This window comes from Mustela putorius, unplaced genomic scaffold (assembly GCF_011764305.1).
Source record: "Mustela putorius furo isolate JIRA1106 unplaced genomic scaffold, ASM1176430v1.1 tig00000129_pilon_pilon_pilon, whole genome shotgun sequence".
Lineage (NCBI taxonomy): Eukaryota > Metazoa > Chordata > Mammalia > Carnivora > Mustelidae > Mustela > Mustela putorius.
This window is the reverse complement of record NW_025421290.1, coordinates 33,071,878-33,090,128: the sequence shown is the minus strand read 5'-3', so window position 1 is coordinate 33,090,128 and position 18,251 is coordinate 33,071,878. Positions and strand designations below refer to the sequence as shown.

Sequence of the window (18,251 nt, the reverse complement as noted above, 5' to 3'; positions counted from 1 at the left end):
ACTATGGAGCTCTAAACTCCCAATTACTTAGGCTCTTTATCATCTGGGTCCATTCTCAGTACTGCTTCAACATACCAATCACTCTCACAGGTAAACCTATTTTGCCATTTTAAGGCCTTCACTCTCCCACCATCAAGCTTTTTCTTTCTTTCTATGATCTATAAAATTTGCCTATCTCTTCTTCCTTTAAAACACTATCATAGGGCTTTTAGTGATTGGGTCAGAGGAGGCCAAGGTGCAACTGCCTTCAGTCCTCCTAAATCCAAGTTCTTCCAACACTAGCCATTTCCGCCATGCCACCTAGGTTCAACTCCAACCAAATCAAACACATGTACCTGATGTGCACTGGTGTGGAAGTCAGTACCATGTCTGCCCTGGCCCCGGAAGATGGGCCCTTGAGATCTGAATCAAGTAGGACCTTCTGTCTCCGCCCCGATTATCAAAACCCTCAAGGAATCACCAAGAGAAAGAAACAGGAAAACATTAAGCACAGTGGACATATTACTTTTGATGAGACTGTCAACATTGTCTAAAAAATGTGTCACGGATCTTTAGTCAGAGAATTCTCTGGAACCATTAAAGAGATCCTGGGGATTGTCCAATCTGTGAGCTGCAATGATGATGGCTGGCACCCTCATGACATCATAGATGACATCAACAGGCAGTGCAGTGGAATGCCCAACTACTTAAAAACTACAGAGGAGGGGCGCCTGGGTAGCTCAGTGGGTTAAGCCTCTGCCTTTGGTTCAGGTCATGATCTCAGGGTCCTGGGATCAAGACCCACATTGGGCTCTCTGCTTAGCGAGGAGCCTGCTTCCCCCTCTCTCTCTGTCTGCCCCTCTGCCTACTTGTGATCTCTCTCTGTGTCAAATACATAAATAAGATCTTTAAAAAAAAAAAAGAACTAGAAAGGGAAATATTTCAATAATGAATCATTTGACAACCAAATAAATAAATAAAAACTAATCATAGGTCACTTCTTCAATGACATCTCTCTTCATTGAGAAAAGCCTAGTTCAGGGCTTACTTACTTTAATTCACCCCTCCATTCATCTCTAAGCGCATTTGTCCAGGAGCACTCACTCATTCATTCATGAGCACTTACACGGCAAATCTGATGCACAGGGTAGACTCTAAATGTTCATCAGCTAACTGGATTCGTGTAACCACAAATACTCCCCTCTCCCAAACACTCCAAGCACCAGCATTGTACAGATCTATGTTAAGAGTTGTAAGAATTTCAGGGAGGTGTGCATTATCTGAGAAAGGCCAGATCAGTCTCTTAGGATCATTCGTAACAATTAATAACAAGACACCAGAAACAAGGTTAAAAATCTAAAGGACAAACACAGAAAAATATTTGCAATATATGAGAATGAAGGGATTAATCATCTCTTTTTAAAAATGGGGGGAAAGAAAAACAGTGCAGTAGTAAAGGATACGAAAGGATATGTAAACAGGCTATTCACAGAACATACACAGCCCTAACATATAACGTACTTTACTCCCCTAACAATTGCAAATTAAAATGATAAAATCAAATTCTTGTTTCTCGGTTTTGTGCAGATGAAAAAAAGCTTTGGCATGGGTACACCTTGCTTTAAGAGTATTAACTAGAATAATTTATCAGGGTGCCTGAGTGGTTCAGTTGTTTAAGCATCTGCCTTCAGCTTGGGTCATGATCTCAGAGTCCTGGGATCCAGCCCTGCATGGGCTCCCTGTTCAGTTGGGAATCTGCTTCTCCCTCTCCCTCTGCCCCTCCCTGTCCCTCCTGTGTGTGTGTGTGTGTGTGTGTGTGTGTGCACGCGCACACGCTCACTCTCAAATAAATGAAATTTTTGTGTGTGTGTGCTTTTAATTTCTATTTGGGATTTACTTGATGAGGACTAATGCGTGGGTTGGTCACTTCACTACTGATATATAAAATCTTTTATAAATAAATAACATAGACTAATTTTTCTGGAAAACAACTGGCAAGACAAAAATAAGTAATATGTATGTTTTGACTCAGAGATTTTATAATAAATATTATTCCAAAAAAATAAAAGCAGATGAATGTATACATCTTACATGTAGGTGTGTGTATAATTTCACTGCAGAATTAGAAAAGAGAATAAATAAATAAATAAATAAACAAGAAAAAACAATACATTAAATGGATCCAGTCGTTGAGATACTGGTAGCAGTTAAAACAGACAAAATAGAAACTTATGTGCTAACATGTATTGCATTAATAAGAAAGAAAAACACACTATAAAATAGTATGAATAGACTGGAAACATTTCATAAGAGAATCAACCTAGTGACAATATTAGACAGATAACAATGAACCCTAGATTATTTTCATATTACTCCCAGATGTATCAAGACAGTATTTCAGAACTTCAGGGCTAGATTATTCTAATCAGGCCCCTCCATCTCTAAAATTCCTTAATTCTAAGAATTTTGTACAACATAGAATTTTTGTACATCTAAGAATTTTATACATGGTGTTATTGCAAGGTCCCAATGCATCTCCCCTCTATATTGAAGGGTCCTTTATCAAAATGCAATATGAAAATATTAGGGCTCCTGGGTGGCTCAGAAGATTGAGCATCCCACTGTTGGTTTCAGCTCAGGTTATGATCTCAAGGTTGTGGGATCGAGCCCCGCATCAGGCTCCATGGCTAATAAAGAGTGTGCTTAAGATTCTCTCTGTTCCTCTCTCTTAGCCCCACCCCCCCAAATAATAAAAAAATCTTTAAAAAAAAAAAAAAGCTAATAGACCCCTTTGAACATATAAAGAGATAAGTAACAGTAAACACAACTTATATAGTATATCTAATCTAAAAATTCTAACTGTAAATCAAATCTGATTAGAGAACAGTCATAAACACCAATGCAGCCTCTTTGCAGTGGGCAGGGCTGGGATTTGTCAAAAGATCTGGGGACAAAGACCACTGTTTTGGCTCCAGATAGCAAGCAAGTCAAAAAAATCTATCTGAACCTCGACTGCCTCAATTGCAAAATGAAAATAAGAATTAAAGTATTATATCAGTAACAGGTAAAAGGTGCTTAAAACATGGCTTGGGACAAAATGAGTTCTCAAATACTTGTCTAACAGAAACAGTTACATCATTGTTGCTTTTAAGTTATCTAGTTTGTTGCCCTGAATTTTTGTAACATCAAATCTGTTTGTTCATCTGAACTTTTGTTCACCCGTTTCACAACCATCCTATCTTTATACTGCAGGTTAGAAAGGAGTTTCTTGTCCCCCAAAAGTCTATCTCTTACCCGCCCTGTGTAAAAATCTGTTAACTCGGAAACTTAGGGAGAAAGCCTACTTACAAAGCACACCCCCAAAACTCCGTGTTGTTCTCCTCTGTGTTCTCCTCAGTGCTCTTCTTAGGCACATATGTCTGCCTCCTATCATTTCTTCATGAGGTTCAGGGCAAAAGGCCTCGTCAAGTAGATGATCTTTGGTCGCCCCTACACTTTCCCCAAACCACCTACAGATAAATGAAACAAGGGGTAAGACACAACTACAAACTTAATTTTTTATATATATAATAAAGGATGAAAATAAGCTCACCCTCACCATGCACAATTTATAGCATAACAGACAACAAAGAAAATGCTCCTTGTGTCATGCAAAAGCCCCAGTGAATTCATAGGAATTCTTCACATCCAAGTATCCAGCCAGCATACTCTTCACTGGTCACTTCCACTCATGCCTGGTCACCTCTTGGGCTGGCCTAAGTGTGAACTGTAGCCCAAGTCTGGCTAAAAATAGTGTCCCTGAGCAGGTCTATCTGTGAGTGAACTCACTAAGGCAGGCAATGAAGTTAACATGTTACTTTTGAATTTAAAAGCCCAATTCTAGGGGCGCCTGGGTGGCTCAGTGGGTTAAGCTGCTGCCTTCGGCTCAGGTCATGATCTCAGGGTCCTGGGATCGAGTCCCGTGTCGGGCTCTCTGCTCACCGGGGAGCCTGCTTCCTCCTCTCTCTCTCTCTGCCTGCTTGTGATCTCTCTCTGTCAAATAAATAAACAAAATATTTAAAAAAAAAAAAAAGCCCAATTCTAGAGGTGCCTGGGTGGCTCAGTGGGTTAAAGCCTCTGCCTTCAGCTCAGGTCATGATCCCAAGGTCCTGGGATTGAGCCTTGCATCGGGGCTCTCTGCTGAGCAGGGAGCCTACTTCCTCCTCTCTCTATCTGCCTGCCTCTCTGCCTACTTGTGAGCTCTCTGTCAAATAAATTAATTAATTAAATCTTTAAAAAAAAAAAAAGAGCCCAATTCTATTTCTAAGCCAATAATGAACTATCTACTAGCACTTGTCAAGGAAATATTTTATAAGCTGCCCAACTGTTCCCACATTTAGTACTGCAAAACAATAAGTAAAAGTAAAATGTCTTTGGTGGTAAGAGAGAGCTCTGGACAGAAATATTTTCAATTCTTTGTAACTGCTTTCAAAGCAGTCAGGAAGAATCCACAGAAAGCTCTTCTAAGAACTGGTCATTGTCTACACAAAAAGTAGTTCTGGAGGGGTGCCTGGGTGGCTCAGTGAGTTAAACCTCTGACTTCTGCTCAGGTCATGACCTCAGGGTCCTGGGATTGAGCCCTGCATCGAGCCCTGCATCGGGCTCTTTGCTCAGTGGGGATCCTGCTTACCCCTTTCTCTGTGCCTGCTGCTCTGCCTACTTGTGATAATGCTCTCTCTCTGTTAAACAGATTTTAAAAAAAAATTTTTTAAGAAGTAGTTCTGGGAATACATATATAAACAACTGAAGAAAAATGCACTCTGCAAAAATTAAATCAAGATAAACTGTCAGAGGGTTCAAAGTGATCCATGTCATGCAATGACAGAGAAGACGCAGGTAACATACACACACACACTGCGCTCATCTAACAAAGAGGCAAACTTCCCAAGGTAAGTCATACAAACAACCAAATTTTTCTGTACCAGTGTGAAATGGCTGAAGTTTTAATCTTCTCTCTATGCTGCCAATACAATAGTCACTTGCCACATGTGGCTACTGAGCTCTTAAAATCTGGGGGGTTCGAAATGACATGTGCTGTAAATGTAAAACATGTAACAGATTGTGAAGACTTAGTGCCATTGAAAAATTTGTTTTAAAAATGTAAAATATCTCAAAAAGGTTCATCTGGCTACATGTTAAAATGGAAGCATTCTGGATATCCTGTGCTAAACAAATTCTTAAAATTAATTTCACCAGTTTCTTTTTACTTCTTTAACGTGAGTCCTAGAAAATGTAAAACCCGTGTGTGTGGCTCATCTTCTGTTTCTATAACCGAGCACAGTCCTGCAGAATTAAAATAAATAAATAACAAATACTGAGCCCTTCCACTGTGTCAGGCCGTGTGTGAAATACCCTCCACCCTGCTCAGAACAAGGCTGCAAAGTGGCTTTACAAGACATCTGCCTAAGTGACTGAGCTTCGTCAAACCAATTAGAGATGCAGCTGGCATTCAATGTGAGGTGTTCCTAGGAAGTCACTTAAGTAAGGGACTGTTAACACCCAACTTCCACGACGGCCTAGGAAAGCCAGGTGGCGAATACAGCGTTCCCGAAAGCAGCACTTTTGTAACCAAGGAACAGGTACAAAACGTCGTTATATCCCAGGCAAGTTCACACCATTATGAGCCCAATATCCTTGACAGCTCAGGCTTCGCGGCTGCTGGCACCCAGACCAACTGCTCCCCCCAAAAGGCCTGTGGAGTTCAAATTCCCCGCATAACCTAACCACGACCGGACCGTAAACACTCATGCTGAGGCAGGGGCGTCGGGACACTTGGCACGCTGTCTCCCCCCACCGCGACGCACTCCACCCGTCCACCGCCACCCCCCAGATAGCCGCAGCTTCGGCGTCCCCACCTCTGGGACTAGTGGAAGAAGGACCTAAAACTTCTAAGACAGAATAGGGAAGTAGTAAAGAAAGGGTGAGGAGGCGGTTGGGGGCAGGTACCTGAGATAGAAGAGGACCCCAGGTCCTTAAAGCCGGATCATCGCCGAGGCCTCTCCCGGCTCCCACGGCCGCCAGCGACCCAGAAGGTGCAACTGACCTGACGCTGCGGCGCAACCGACTATGCTCTCCCCAGACTCGCAGCTATGGCAACTTGAACTAGCCGCCTAGCCCCAGCGAGAGAACAAGACCCCGCTGCTGCCGCTTGGCCCTCTGGGAGTTGTAGTCCATCTTGTCCTCAAAAGTAAGGAGCCATCAAGAGAGTTGCCCGAAGAGAAACTTCAAATCCCAGGATGCCATATGACAGGCTTTAGGGCAACTTTCCCGGAAGAGCCGGATTAGCTGGCACCTGAGTCCCTAGGCCGCGCCCTCTTGCCCTGTTCTTTTTTCTTAAAGGGCCGGTAGATTTTATAGGCAGGAAACACCTGATGGTGAGTTAGCTGCCTTGCCCCCGACCGTAATTTATTCAGAAAAGTCTAAAACATTTACTTTTTAAAAAATAAGAAAAATTCAAGGTAGTTGCAATAATAACTGACTCCGTTTCTTTTACTCCTTTCAGAATAGGGAAGAGTACTTTCCAGAAGTGAAATGTACAAATCCCCTTAATACCAGAGCCCAGCATCTTTTTCCGAAGGCTCACAAATTCTTAGAACTGGAAGGGAACAGAAATGATCTAGTCAAACCCTTTAGGTCTGGAAGGCGTGAGTTACCCAAGATCACATAACTCATCAATAGCAAACCAAACAGGGGTGTTTGGCCTAGGTGCCCCTCCTCTGTAGTTTTTAAGTAGTTGGGCATTCCACTGCACTGCCTGTTGATGTCATCTATGATGTCATATTTCTCAATATGTCCATTCAGTGTAGGATGTCATTTCCTCAGTCATTCTAGAAGATGAGAGAGACATATTCCACCAAGTAGAAGTTGGTTTCAGTCGGGGCGGGGACGGGGGTGGGGAGGGGTGGTGGCTATAAAAACCTCAGCAAAGAATTCAACTTTGGAAAAGCTATGAAGAAGTGAAAATCAATTGGTCATGTAGAGCCTCATTTCCTCGTGTTCTGCCAAAAAGATCATTGATCACTTCCTCCTCAACGCTAAAATCAAAATTTGCTTTATCTGTGAAATCTTTCCTGGCTACTTCAAGAAAACCTAGATCGCATTCGATGCAGTTTCCCTATTTTGTGCTGTAATTATCCATTTCCCATTATATCAAACTCAGCCCTTCAAAGGCAGGGGCCAGATCCTTTCAAATCAGTATCTCTTTTCTCAGTCTTCCTCACTTCACCTCTTCCTCTCTCTCTCCACCTCCCCCCACCACACATACACAAAATCATCAATAATTAGCATACAAATTTGATATATTCAAATAATTCAATTATTTTCTCTGGCCAGCATTGAGGGGTAAAGTTTATTTCATAACCAGTTTTAATTCTTCTAAAATTACCTATGTATTTTCATGTCTTCAAGCTGCTTGCTCATAGTTTTATTCAAGAATATATTCCACCTTATACAGAGATTAAGATAATTCAAAAGAGCCATAAAATTTTCCCATATGCATGCAGAGACATAATAACTCTGCATTTTAATTTTTCAAAACAATCATATTCATTCATGTAATTCAACAAATGTATGCCATATCTTTCTAGCAACCAGACACCTGTATTACACACTAAAGATGCAATAATCATGAAGAGATGAACAACAACTTCTTTGCGTTCATGTTGTTGAGTCAAGTGAAGAAACATTTGTTAAACAAATTTCTACAAATCTGGATGATAAAGTACTGTGTAGGTTTCCATGGAGAGACGTGAAAGAGAAACTTTTTAGGCAAGTGATATCTGATCATAATGCAAGATCTACCAAAAAAGCTAATGTCATTTTGGGCTGCATTAATAAAAAGCAACTGTCCACAACCTCTCTTCACTGGTCCAACCCTATTCAAAGAAAAGATTAAATTCTGGAGACCCCATTCTTAAAGTGATATTAACAAAATAAAGCAAAATCAGAGGACGCGACTGGGACGAATGGGTGGAGAATAAGATTTGAATTCATTATGACCAAGATATTTTAAAGTACACTATTAAATTAAAGCAGTTTTTTTTTTTTTTTGGTCAAATGATGTGCTCTCAATCCCCATATATGACTTCAGAAAAAATCTAGTAAAGTCAGATCATAGAATCGTTCTCCTCCTTAACAAAACAGACAAAATAAGAAAGCCAACAAAAAACGTTTTACATAAAATGTGTGTTATAACTCCCCAAAACATTTACTGCCTTTAATCAATATGACAGACCCATATTATCCAACCCCAAAACCACACTCAAGTAGAATCACCTGATTTTAGAGTTGGAAAAACCCACAAAGATTATCACCTGCAGAACCCTTCTTTTGCAAACACTGTAAATAGAAACAGAGAGAGATTACATTGCTAGTGTTGTTATAATAAAATACCTGATTTAACAGTTGGAAAAACCCACAAAGATTATCACCTGCAGAACCCTTCTTTTGCAAACACTGTAAATAGAAACAGAGAGAGAGTACACTGCTAGTGCTGTTATAATAAAATACCACAGAATGGGCTGCATAAAAAAAAAAAAAACAAAAACAGGGATTTATTTCTTACAGTTAAGGAAGATGCAAGTCCAAGAGCAAGATATCAGCAGGTTTAGGTTTCCTTGGCTTGCAGGTAGTTGCCTTCTCTCTTTGTTCCCACATGGCCTTTTCTCCATGAAGGCAGGTACTTGAGGTCTCTCGCTGTTCTTATGAAGATACCAGTTATTTGGGATTAGAGCCCCATCCTCAAAACCTCATTAAACCTTAATTACCTGCTTACAGACACTACTTTAAATACGGTAATATTGATACTTCGAGCTTCAACCCACAAGGCTGGAGAGGCAGACCTGATTCAGTCTATAACATGTGAATTTCTCAAAATTGTACCCATTTACAATTAGTGTCACCAGTGATCTTCCCACAACACAATACCTCAATAATGGTAGATGTGACAGATATTTTTTACATACCTCAGCCGTATCACCTCTTAACTTGAAATGATTCTACCCACAGTCTTGGGCCCCAAAGCTTTGTTTATATTATATAAAGCCCCTTTTCTAACCATGGCTGATTGGTCCATGGCTGAAACAATTTGGGCCCATCAGTTTCTTTATCCTTTGAGGGTTTAATATTGGGACCCTGACATTCAACTCATTGCCTGAAGAGTCTTGATGTACAAGTACAAACTGAGGCTGTCACGGTGAGGTGACCATCTTCATCATCCTTCGAGGAGTAATGGAAAAATCTAATCTGCAGAGAAAGAGAGAGAAATGAGTAAATCAGCAAAAGTAAACTGTGCAGCCCCAGAGAAAATAAGCCTAAAAGGACAGAACCTTGACTCCTGACAAATTCCAAGTTCCTGGCTTTAATCTCTTATTATTTCCACTGTATTCCACATACTTGTGTTCTGGGATCCATTAGAGGCAGCCGAAGTTGGTTAAATGCACTGATTCTTGACGGAGAGCACCTGGGTTCACATCTTAGCTGTAATACCTCTCCGCTATCTTATCTCAAGCAAGTACTCAATCACTCTGTCATCACTTCTTCACCTGCCAAATGGAGTAAAGTTGTTTTGAGGATAAAAGAAATGAATGTATATGAAGCATTTCACCCAGTGCCTAGTCCATAGTAAGCCATCAGTATATGTTGGCTGATATATAATATGATACCCCAGAAAGTTAGTTCCATGAGCACTGAAACTGTGTTTATTATTTTGTTCTAGATGCTGAGATCAAAGAATATACCTTGTTGCCTTCTGAAGATTTCCCTTTGAAGCTTAAATTCCATTGATTGAAATCCAAACACTCTTGACTAAGATTACTTCGGTGAAGCCCAATTGTCCAGCCTGTGAGATCTGAGATCTTAACATTACATTAATTCTTGAGCGATTTCATCAGAAACTATTTCAAACCATACCAAACATTAAAGATCTAAATGGGATGGGGCGCCTGGGTGGCTCAGTGGGTTAAAGCCTCTGCCTTTGGCTCTGGTCGTGATCCCAGGGTCCTGGGATCAAGCCCCACATTGGGCTCCCTGCTCGGCAGGGAGCCTGCTTCCCCCTCCCTCTCTGCCTACTTGTGATCTCTCTCTGTCTGTCAAGTAAATAAATGAAATCTTTAAAAAAAAAAAATCTAAATGGGTTAATCCATAGAAGGTTCTGGGATGGGACTAGTCTGAGAGTCCTGATACCATAATCATACCCGAATTCATATAGAATGGATAAGCAGAGACAAGGAAAGAAAGCTACTCCATTAAAGGCTTTTGGACAGCACTGTTTCAAGTAAAAGGAGCAGAAGTTGTATTTTTCCAATACCTCGCAAATTCATACGAAACAAAAGCAACAAATTGATTATTTCCATGTGACAGAAAAACATAATTGCAATATTAACTAAGAATTTCTTCAAGTATTCTCTTTTCCCACTTGGTTCTTCTCCCATCTCTATCTCATCCAGCTAAGCTGGTCTGTGCTTATAGCCTCAGAGAAGTTACGTGACCACAGGAAGCAGAAAGAGAGAAGACGAGAAAGAGAAGAAGAAAAAGTATTCTCACCCTGGCAGGTGAGCCATTAAGCACCTAGATTCTCACATAAGACTGGTCACATAACTTGCGGGGCCCAGTGCAAAATGAAAATGCCAGGCCCTGTTCAAAACTGATTCAGATTGTCAAAATGGTGTCAGCAGAGCCTTAAACCAAGAATAGGGCCCTGCGAAATTGCACAGATTACCAATGGGACAGAACAGAGAGTCCTGAAATAAACCCACAATTATGGTCAATTAATCCATGCCGAAGGAGGCAAGAACATACAATGGGGAAAAGACAGCCTTTTCAATAGTAGTACTGAGAAAACTGGATGGCTACATGCCAAAGAATGAAACTGGACCACTTTCTACCACCACACCAAAAACAAACTCAAAATAGATTAAAGATCTAAATGTGGGACCTGAAACCATACACTTCCTGGAAGAGAACACAGGCATTTCTCTGACATTGACCATTGCAACATTTTTCTAGATATGTCTGGTAGGACACAGAAACAAAAGCAAAAATAAACTATTGGGACTACATCAAAATAGAAAGCTTTACAGTGAAGGAAACCATCAACAAAACAAACCAACCTACTGAATGGGAGAAGATATTTGCAAATGACATATCCCATCAGGGGTTAATATACAAAATACATTTAAAAAAACATACAACTCAACACTTCAAAAACCCAGAACAATCTGATTTAAAAATGAGCAGAGGACATGAATACTTTTCCAAAGAAGATATATAGATGGCCAACAGACACATAAGATGTTTAACATCACTAATCTTCAGGGAAATGCAAATCAAAACCACAATGAGATATCACCTTATACATGTCAGAATGGCTATAATTAAAAAAAAAAAAAAGACAAGAAATAGCAAGCGTTGGTGAGGATGTGGAAAAAAGGGAACCCTCCAGCACTGTTGGTGGGAATGTAAATTGGTACAGCCACTATGAAAACAGTATGGAGGTTTTTCCAAAAATTAAATATAGAAATTCCATATGATGCAGTAATTCTACTAGTGGACATTTTACACAAAATGAAAATACTAATTCAAAAAGACTTGTGCATGCCCATGTTTATTGCACCTTTTTTTTTAATGATTTTATTTATTTATTTGACAGAGTTCACAAGCAGGCAGAGAGGCAGGCAGAGAGAGAGGAAAGAGGAGGAAGCAGGCTCCCTGCCGAGCAGAGAGCCCGCTTCAAGGCTCCATCCCAGGACTCTGGGATCATGACCCAAGCCGAAGGCAGAGGTTTTAACCCACTGAGCCACCCAGGCGCCCCGTTTATTTGCACCTTTATTCACAATAGCCAAGATAGAGAAGGAACCTAGGTGTCCATCAATAGAGGAACGGATAAGGAAGGTGTGGTATATATAATAAGATCATGTCATTTATGACAGTATGGAAGAACCTAGAGGATATTATGCTGAGTTAAATAAGTCAGATTGAGGAAGAAAAATACCATATGATTTCACTGATGGTTGAGAGAATTGAAGGAAAGAGAGAGAAGGAGCAAAACAGATGAAAGGGAGAGGGAGTATACAGACTTCTAATTATGGATAAATAAGTCAAGAGAATAAAAGGCACAGCATAAAGAATATAGTCAATGACACTGTAGTAGCATTATATGGTGACAAATGGTAGCTACACTTGTGAACATAGTATATAATATAATATATAAACTTCTTGAATTACTATGCTGTACACCAGAAACTAATGTAACATTGTGTGTCAACTATACACAAATTAAAAAAATAACAAAAAGAAATTGTACATCACAAACCCATGAAGCCAATCTTGCTCTCAGAAAGGAGCTGGCCCAATGCTTATAAGCAAAGGATTTGGAAGAAAATATCACGAATGGAGCATCTGGGTGGCTCAGTGGGTTAAGCCTCCACCTTCAGCTCAGGTCATGATCTCAAGGTCCTGAAATCAGACCCGCATCAGGCTCTCTGGTCAGCGGGAAACCTGCTTCCCCCTCATTCTCTCTGCCTGCCCCTCTGCCTCCTTGTGATCTCTCTTTGTCAAAATTAATAAAGAAAATCTTTTTTAAAAAATTATAAACAAGAGCAGTCCCCCCAAAATAGAAGTGACTCCTGAAGGGGAACTGTGGAGGGGAGAGGGATGGGCGGATGCGTGAACCAGATGGTGGATATTAAGAAGGGCACGTATTACATGGAGCGCTGAATGTGATGCATAAACAATGAATCTTGGAACACTGTAAAAATAAAATTTAATTAAAAAAAAAAAAGAAAGAAACAGCAAAGAGAGTCCTCAGATGGGGGGTCTGGGGGCCAGAAGTGAAGATGTTGAAGGAAAGCTTATGTCCATAGAGTGCCCAGCCTCCACTCAAGACTCAAGCAAGTACTATTCATAGCCTAAACCTAGTTAACCTGCCCATTGGCATTAAGAGAGAATGTTCCTTCAAAAGCAGCCTGCATTTTGTCTAATGATTGTCCAGTACAGATAATGGTCATCAGTACCACTCTACTTTGCTTGGTTCCATCTAGCCACCCCAGATGGGCAAGCTCCCTTGTAATACCACAGGACAATTATAAATCATAAGAAGGGAGATGAAACACCAAAATGGGATGCTAGGCTAAGGTAAAGGAAAAATCTCCAACATCCTGATTTGTTTGGACTGAAAATGGAACTACTCAAAATTCTCTCTGAACAATGACAGTGATGAAAGCCATTCTCTTTAAGCCAGACAAAGTGATCCCAAGTGGTTCTTGACCTTTTCTGCAATCAAGTTTTCAGATAACTGCAAGTCTGAGGAGAATCAAAATAAGAAAAGATATTCCAAAGATGGCAATGCCCATTTCTGAAAGAACCATCATCAACCATTCATTGTGTAGAAGCACTGTTGATTCCATACAGTTCTTTTTGGTCACACAGTTACAAATTATAGGTATCTGTCACTGTCAGGAATATCACATATAAAAATCACAGCAGTTTGTAAGCATTCAGGTCAAAATGAACAACTACTAATGTACAAACCCAAAATTCTAAAACAATTCATTAAAGCAAAGTAATACAGCCTTTGCTCTACTTTAATAGACACCTTTGGGAAAAAAAAAGGGGGGGGGTTGGGAATTCACACTAAATACTCTTTTCTGATATTTGGACCATTTTAATGGTTCTTCTACCAAAAAAATATGTCATGTTCTATAGCCATCTCATTAATCTGTTATATTTAAAGGGATTTTTGTGTGTTTTTAATAGATCTGAATGCTAACACTTTTCTCTTTACTTAAAGTGACTCATTTTCTCATCTCATGTGTTCATTTGTCCTAGTTTAAAAATTATGCTAAGGAAAGAAAGTTGCTTTATTGATTGTCATAGTAATTTGTTGAGCAGGCTGTTAGAACATGGTTATCCTGAAGGCTTATTCGATTTAATGAACTGAAAACAGTAGACATAGTAGAATTTACCTGCATTATAATTGTCACCAAGCCAAATTTATGCAATCAAAACCCTGATTAAAATGTTACAGATCTCAGGATACCACTTCTTTACCTAGAAAAGATGGAGAAGCAGAGACCAAATTAACCCTCCCACCAGACTCAAACAAACAAACAAAGAAACAAAAGCAGGTAAAATATACAAAGCAATGCTTTTTAAAACAGTCAACATCAGACAAAAAAGGGCAATGATCCCTGAGAGACAGGAATCAAATAAGATTAGCTTTAGGATTGCCAGAAGTTCCTGCCTTGAATTTCCACGCCATGGTACCAGGAGAAGGAAGCCAGGCAGATCCCAGGGCATTCTCTGAATTGAGGAAACAGAGCTGAGAATTTGAAAAGCCCAATGTAACTGGAGTGTGCAGGACAAAATCTGGAGGGAAGAGAGCTACACAGAAAACTCCAGAGAACCAAAAAGAGTCTCCGTGGAGTATTCTGCAGAGCACGCAACTTCCTGAGCTTTTGAGGAAACTGAAGCTAGAGAGGGAAGCATCTGACAAGATGGGAAGGGAAAGTGCCTGTCACACAGGACCAGGAACAGTGATTACTCCCAACTGCTGGACAGAAATGCTTCGTTATGCGTGGATCATTAGGTGGAATACTCAGAAAAGTCTTGGCCCAGGAATGGGGAATATCTAGTGAAAGATCAAATGCTACTCTGGTCCCACCTAACAAAACCTTGAAAGCAAGATCCAAAAAGATCAAACTGTTTCCCAGTAATCAATCATATTTGGTAACAAATATCAAGAATATTTATATGAAGGCAAAGAATCCAGCACCAAAAGGAGTAAAATTTATAGTATCTATAAATAGATCTATAAATCTATCCAAGCAAAGATGATCAGGCATGCCAAGAAGGAAAATGAAACCTTTTTTAAGAAGAAAGATAAACCAATGTAAACTGACCCAGAACTATCAAAAATGTTAGAATTACCAAACAAGGACATTTTTGTGGATTGAATTGTGTCCCTCAGAAATATATCTTGAAGTTTTAATACCCAGTCCTTGTGACTGTGACCTTATTTAGAAATAGAGTAGATATTCAAGTTAAATTGATATTCAAGTTAAATTGAAAGTTATTATATCGGATTGGGGCTCACCCTAATCCAATGACTGGTGTCCTTATATGAAGAGGGAACTTTGGTCATAGAGACATGCAGAGAGAACATCTTGTGATGACAGAGGAGAGACTGGAGTGATGGAAGCCAAGGGACATTAAAGAACATTGCTAACCATCAGAAGCTAGAAGCAGTAAGGAAGAGCCTTCCCTAGAACCTTCACATAGAACATGTACCTGACAGCAACTTGATTTTGGACTCTTACCCTCCAAAACTAGGAGGGAATTATTTTTCTGTCGTTATAAGCCATCAAGTTTGTGATACTTTGTTACCATTAAACAATACAGACATCAAGATAGTTATTGTGTTTTATATGTTCAAGAAGTTGCTTAGAGACAGGGAAAATGTGAAAAAGGCTTCATTTGAAAATCTACATATGAAAACTTCACCTGAGATGAAATTTATACTAATGGGATTAGTACCACATCAACTATTTCAGAGAAGGGAAAAAAAAAGTAATTTGAAGACACAGCAAAAGAAACTATTCAAAATTAAAAAAAAAAAAAGAGAGAAAAAGAAATTTTCTAATGAAAAAAATATCAATGAGCTCTTTGTGAGACAACTTTAATCAGCCTAATAAAAGTATAATAATCAGAACCCTCAAAAAAGTGGAAAGAGATAGGGAATAGAAGAAATATAGAGAAATAATGGCTAAAAAATTTCCAAATTTAATGAAAACCATAAATACACAAATCAGAGAACCTCAAAATACTGCAAAAGAAATATAAAGAAAAATACGTCAAGCTACATAATAATCAACCAGTGATAATGAAAGTCTTAAAAGTGGGATGAGGGAGGGGAAAAAAGAGTGTGTCACAAAAGAACAAAAAAAATTATGACAGAATATTCATCCTTGTAAACAATGCAAGCAACAAATCAATGTAACAGGGTTTTTTAAATACTGAAAGAGAAAAATACTGTCAATCTTTAATTCTATGTGTAGCAACGATATACTTTAAAAATGAAGGCAAGATTAATATTTTTTCAGACACACAAAAGCTGAAATCATAACCAGAAGATATGTACTACAAGAAATGTTAATGAAAGTCTTATGATTTAAATTCTTTTAAAAGATAATTGGCTATCAGGATGCCTGGGTGGCTCAGTCAGTTAAGTGTCTGCCCTCAGTTCAGGTCATGATCTTGGAATGGAGCCTGGGATCCAGGGAACCTGCTTCTCCCTCTCCCCCTCACCCTTCCCCTACTTTGTGCACTCTCCCTCTTTCTCACTCTCTCTCTCTCTCTCTCTCTCGCTCTCTCAAATAAATAAATAAAGTCTTTAAAAAAAAGATAATTGGCTCTCTTAACAAATAACAGTGAATTATGGGACTTATAACTTATGTGTAGGCAAAATGCATGGCAAAAGGCCATAGGAAAGAAAAAACAGAAGTCAAGTTCTTAGTTCATACATAAAGCGGTATAATATCAACTGAAAGTAAACTATAATAACTTAAAGATGCATACTGCAAACTCTAAAGATGCATACTGCAAACTCATACATAAAGCGGTATAATATCAACTGAAAGTAAACTATAATAACTTAAAGATGCATACTGCAAACTCTAAAACAACCACTATACTAACCAGACAAAGAGTTATAGATGAGTCAATAAAGAAGATAAAATGGAATGATGAAAGTTCCCAGATTGACCCAAAAGGGTGATTAAGAAAAGGGGGGAACATCAAAAAACAAATGGGACAAATAGAAAACTAGTAGCAGGATTATGGACTTAAAATATTATCAGTAATGACATATATAAATAATCCATACAGCCAAAACAAAAGGTGAGATTGTCAGGTTGAAAACAAACTTAACTCTATGGTATTATAAGAAATGTACTTTAAACATAAAGATATAAAGAGGTTGAAAAAAGTATAGAAAAACAATAGCATGCTAATGCTCATCAAAAGAAAGTTGGATTGGCTCTATCAATAAGTACATTAAAGAACAAAGGATATCACAAAAATAAAGAAGTCCCTTTAGTAATGATAAAGGCATCAAATTACCCAGAAATAAGAGAGTTCCCATGCGCCTGGGTGGCTCAGTGTGTTAAGCCTTTGCCTTCCGCAAAGGGTCCTGGGATCCAGCCCTGCATTGGGCTCTCTGCTCAGCAGGAAGCCTGCTTCCTCCTCTCTCTCTCTCTACCTGCCTCTCTGCCTACTTGTGATCTCTCTCTGTCAAAAAAAAAAAAAAAAGAGAGAGAGAGAGAGAGAGAAAGAGAAAAAAAGAGTTCCTAAACATTTATGTAGCTAATAATAGAATGTCAAAATACACAAAGCCAAAACTGACAGAAATGGAATGGAAAAAAAGAAAAATCTCCAATGTAGTAAAAAATTTCAGTACCCACATCTCCTAATTGAAATAATAAATAGATAAATCATAAAAAATACATAAAACTTGAACATTATCAACAGTATAACCTATTGACAATTACAGAGTTCATGCCTTGATGACAGATTGCACATGTTTTTCTAAGTGTACACTGATCCTTTATCAAAATAGACCACATTATGAGTCACAAATGTCACTAAATTTAAAAGTTCTCAAGTCATAAAAGCTATATTCTTTCCTAAATGGAGTATTTTTAGAAATGAGTAATAGAACAAGATCAGGAAAATCCCCATATACTTGGAAACTCACATATTTCTAAATAACCCATGAGTCAAAGAAGAAATTTTTAAAAATTAGAAAGTATCTTAAGCTGAAGGAAAACAAATTTATAAGATATCAAAACTTATATATTGCTGAAGTAGTACTCACGGGAAAATATATAGCATAATATATCCATAATGTTATCAAAGAGAAAAGATCTCAAATCAATGCCTCCAGGTTTTAACTTAAGAAACTAAGAAGGACAGGGGCACCTCCGTGGCTCAGTCCATTAAGCATTTGACTCTTGATCTCAGCTCAGGTCTTGAGCTCAGAGTCGTGAGTTCAAGCCCTGTGTTGGGCTCCATGTTGAGCCTAGAGCCTACTTTAAAAAAGAGAAAAGAAAAAAAAAAAGAAAATTAAAGAAACTAAGGACAAATTCAACCCAAAGGATACAAAAAAAAAAAAAAGCAATAAAGGTCAGAGCATATATCAATGAAATAGAACATAGAAAAACAATCTAGAATCCATGAAA

General features: G+C 38.9%; 1 protein-coding gene across 12 annotated transcripts in view; it reads right to left on the bottom strand.

Annotated features, from left to right (window-relative positions):
* Positions 1–6,189, bottom strand: part of CEP128 (centrosomal protein 128) — a 378,971-nt gene extending 372,782 nt beyond the window's left edge. For 6 of the 12 annotated variants that reach the window (XM_013058012.2, XM_004739128.3, XM_004739133.3 and 3 more), the window contains exons 1-2: positions 5,965–6,185; positions 3,328–3,488 (exon numbers count right to left, since the gene is read on the bottom strand). The gene's annotated coding sequence lies outside the window, so the exon portion shown is untranslated. Of the gene's footprint in view, positions 1–3,327; positions 3,489–5,964 lie in introns of all 12 variants that reach the window. The other 6 variants (XR_006604280.1, XM_004739137.3, XM_013058015.2 and 3 more) reach the window with 4 other exon arrangements.
* Positions 6,190–18,251: the final 12,062 nt, after the last annotated feature.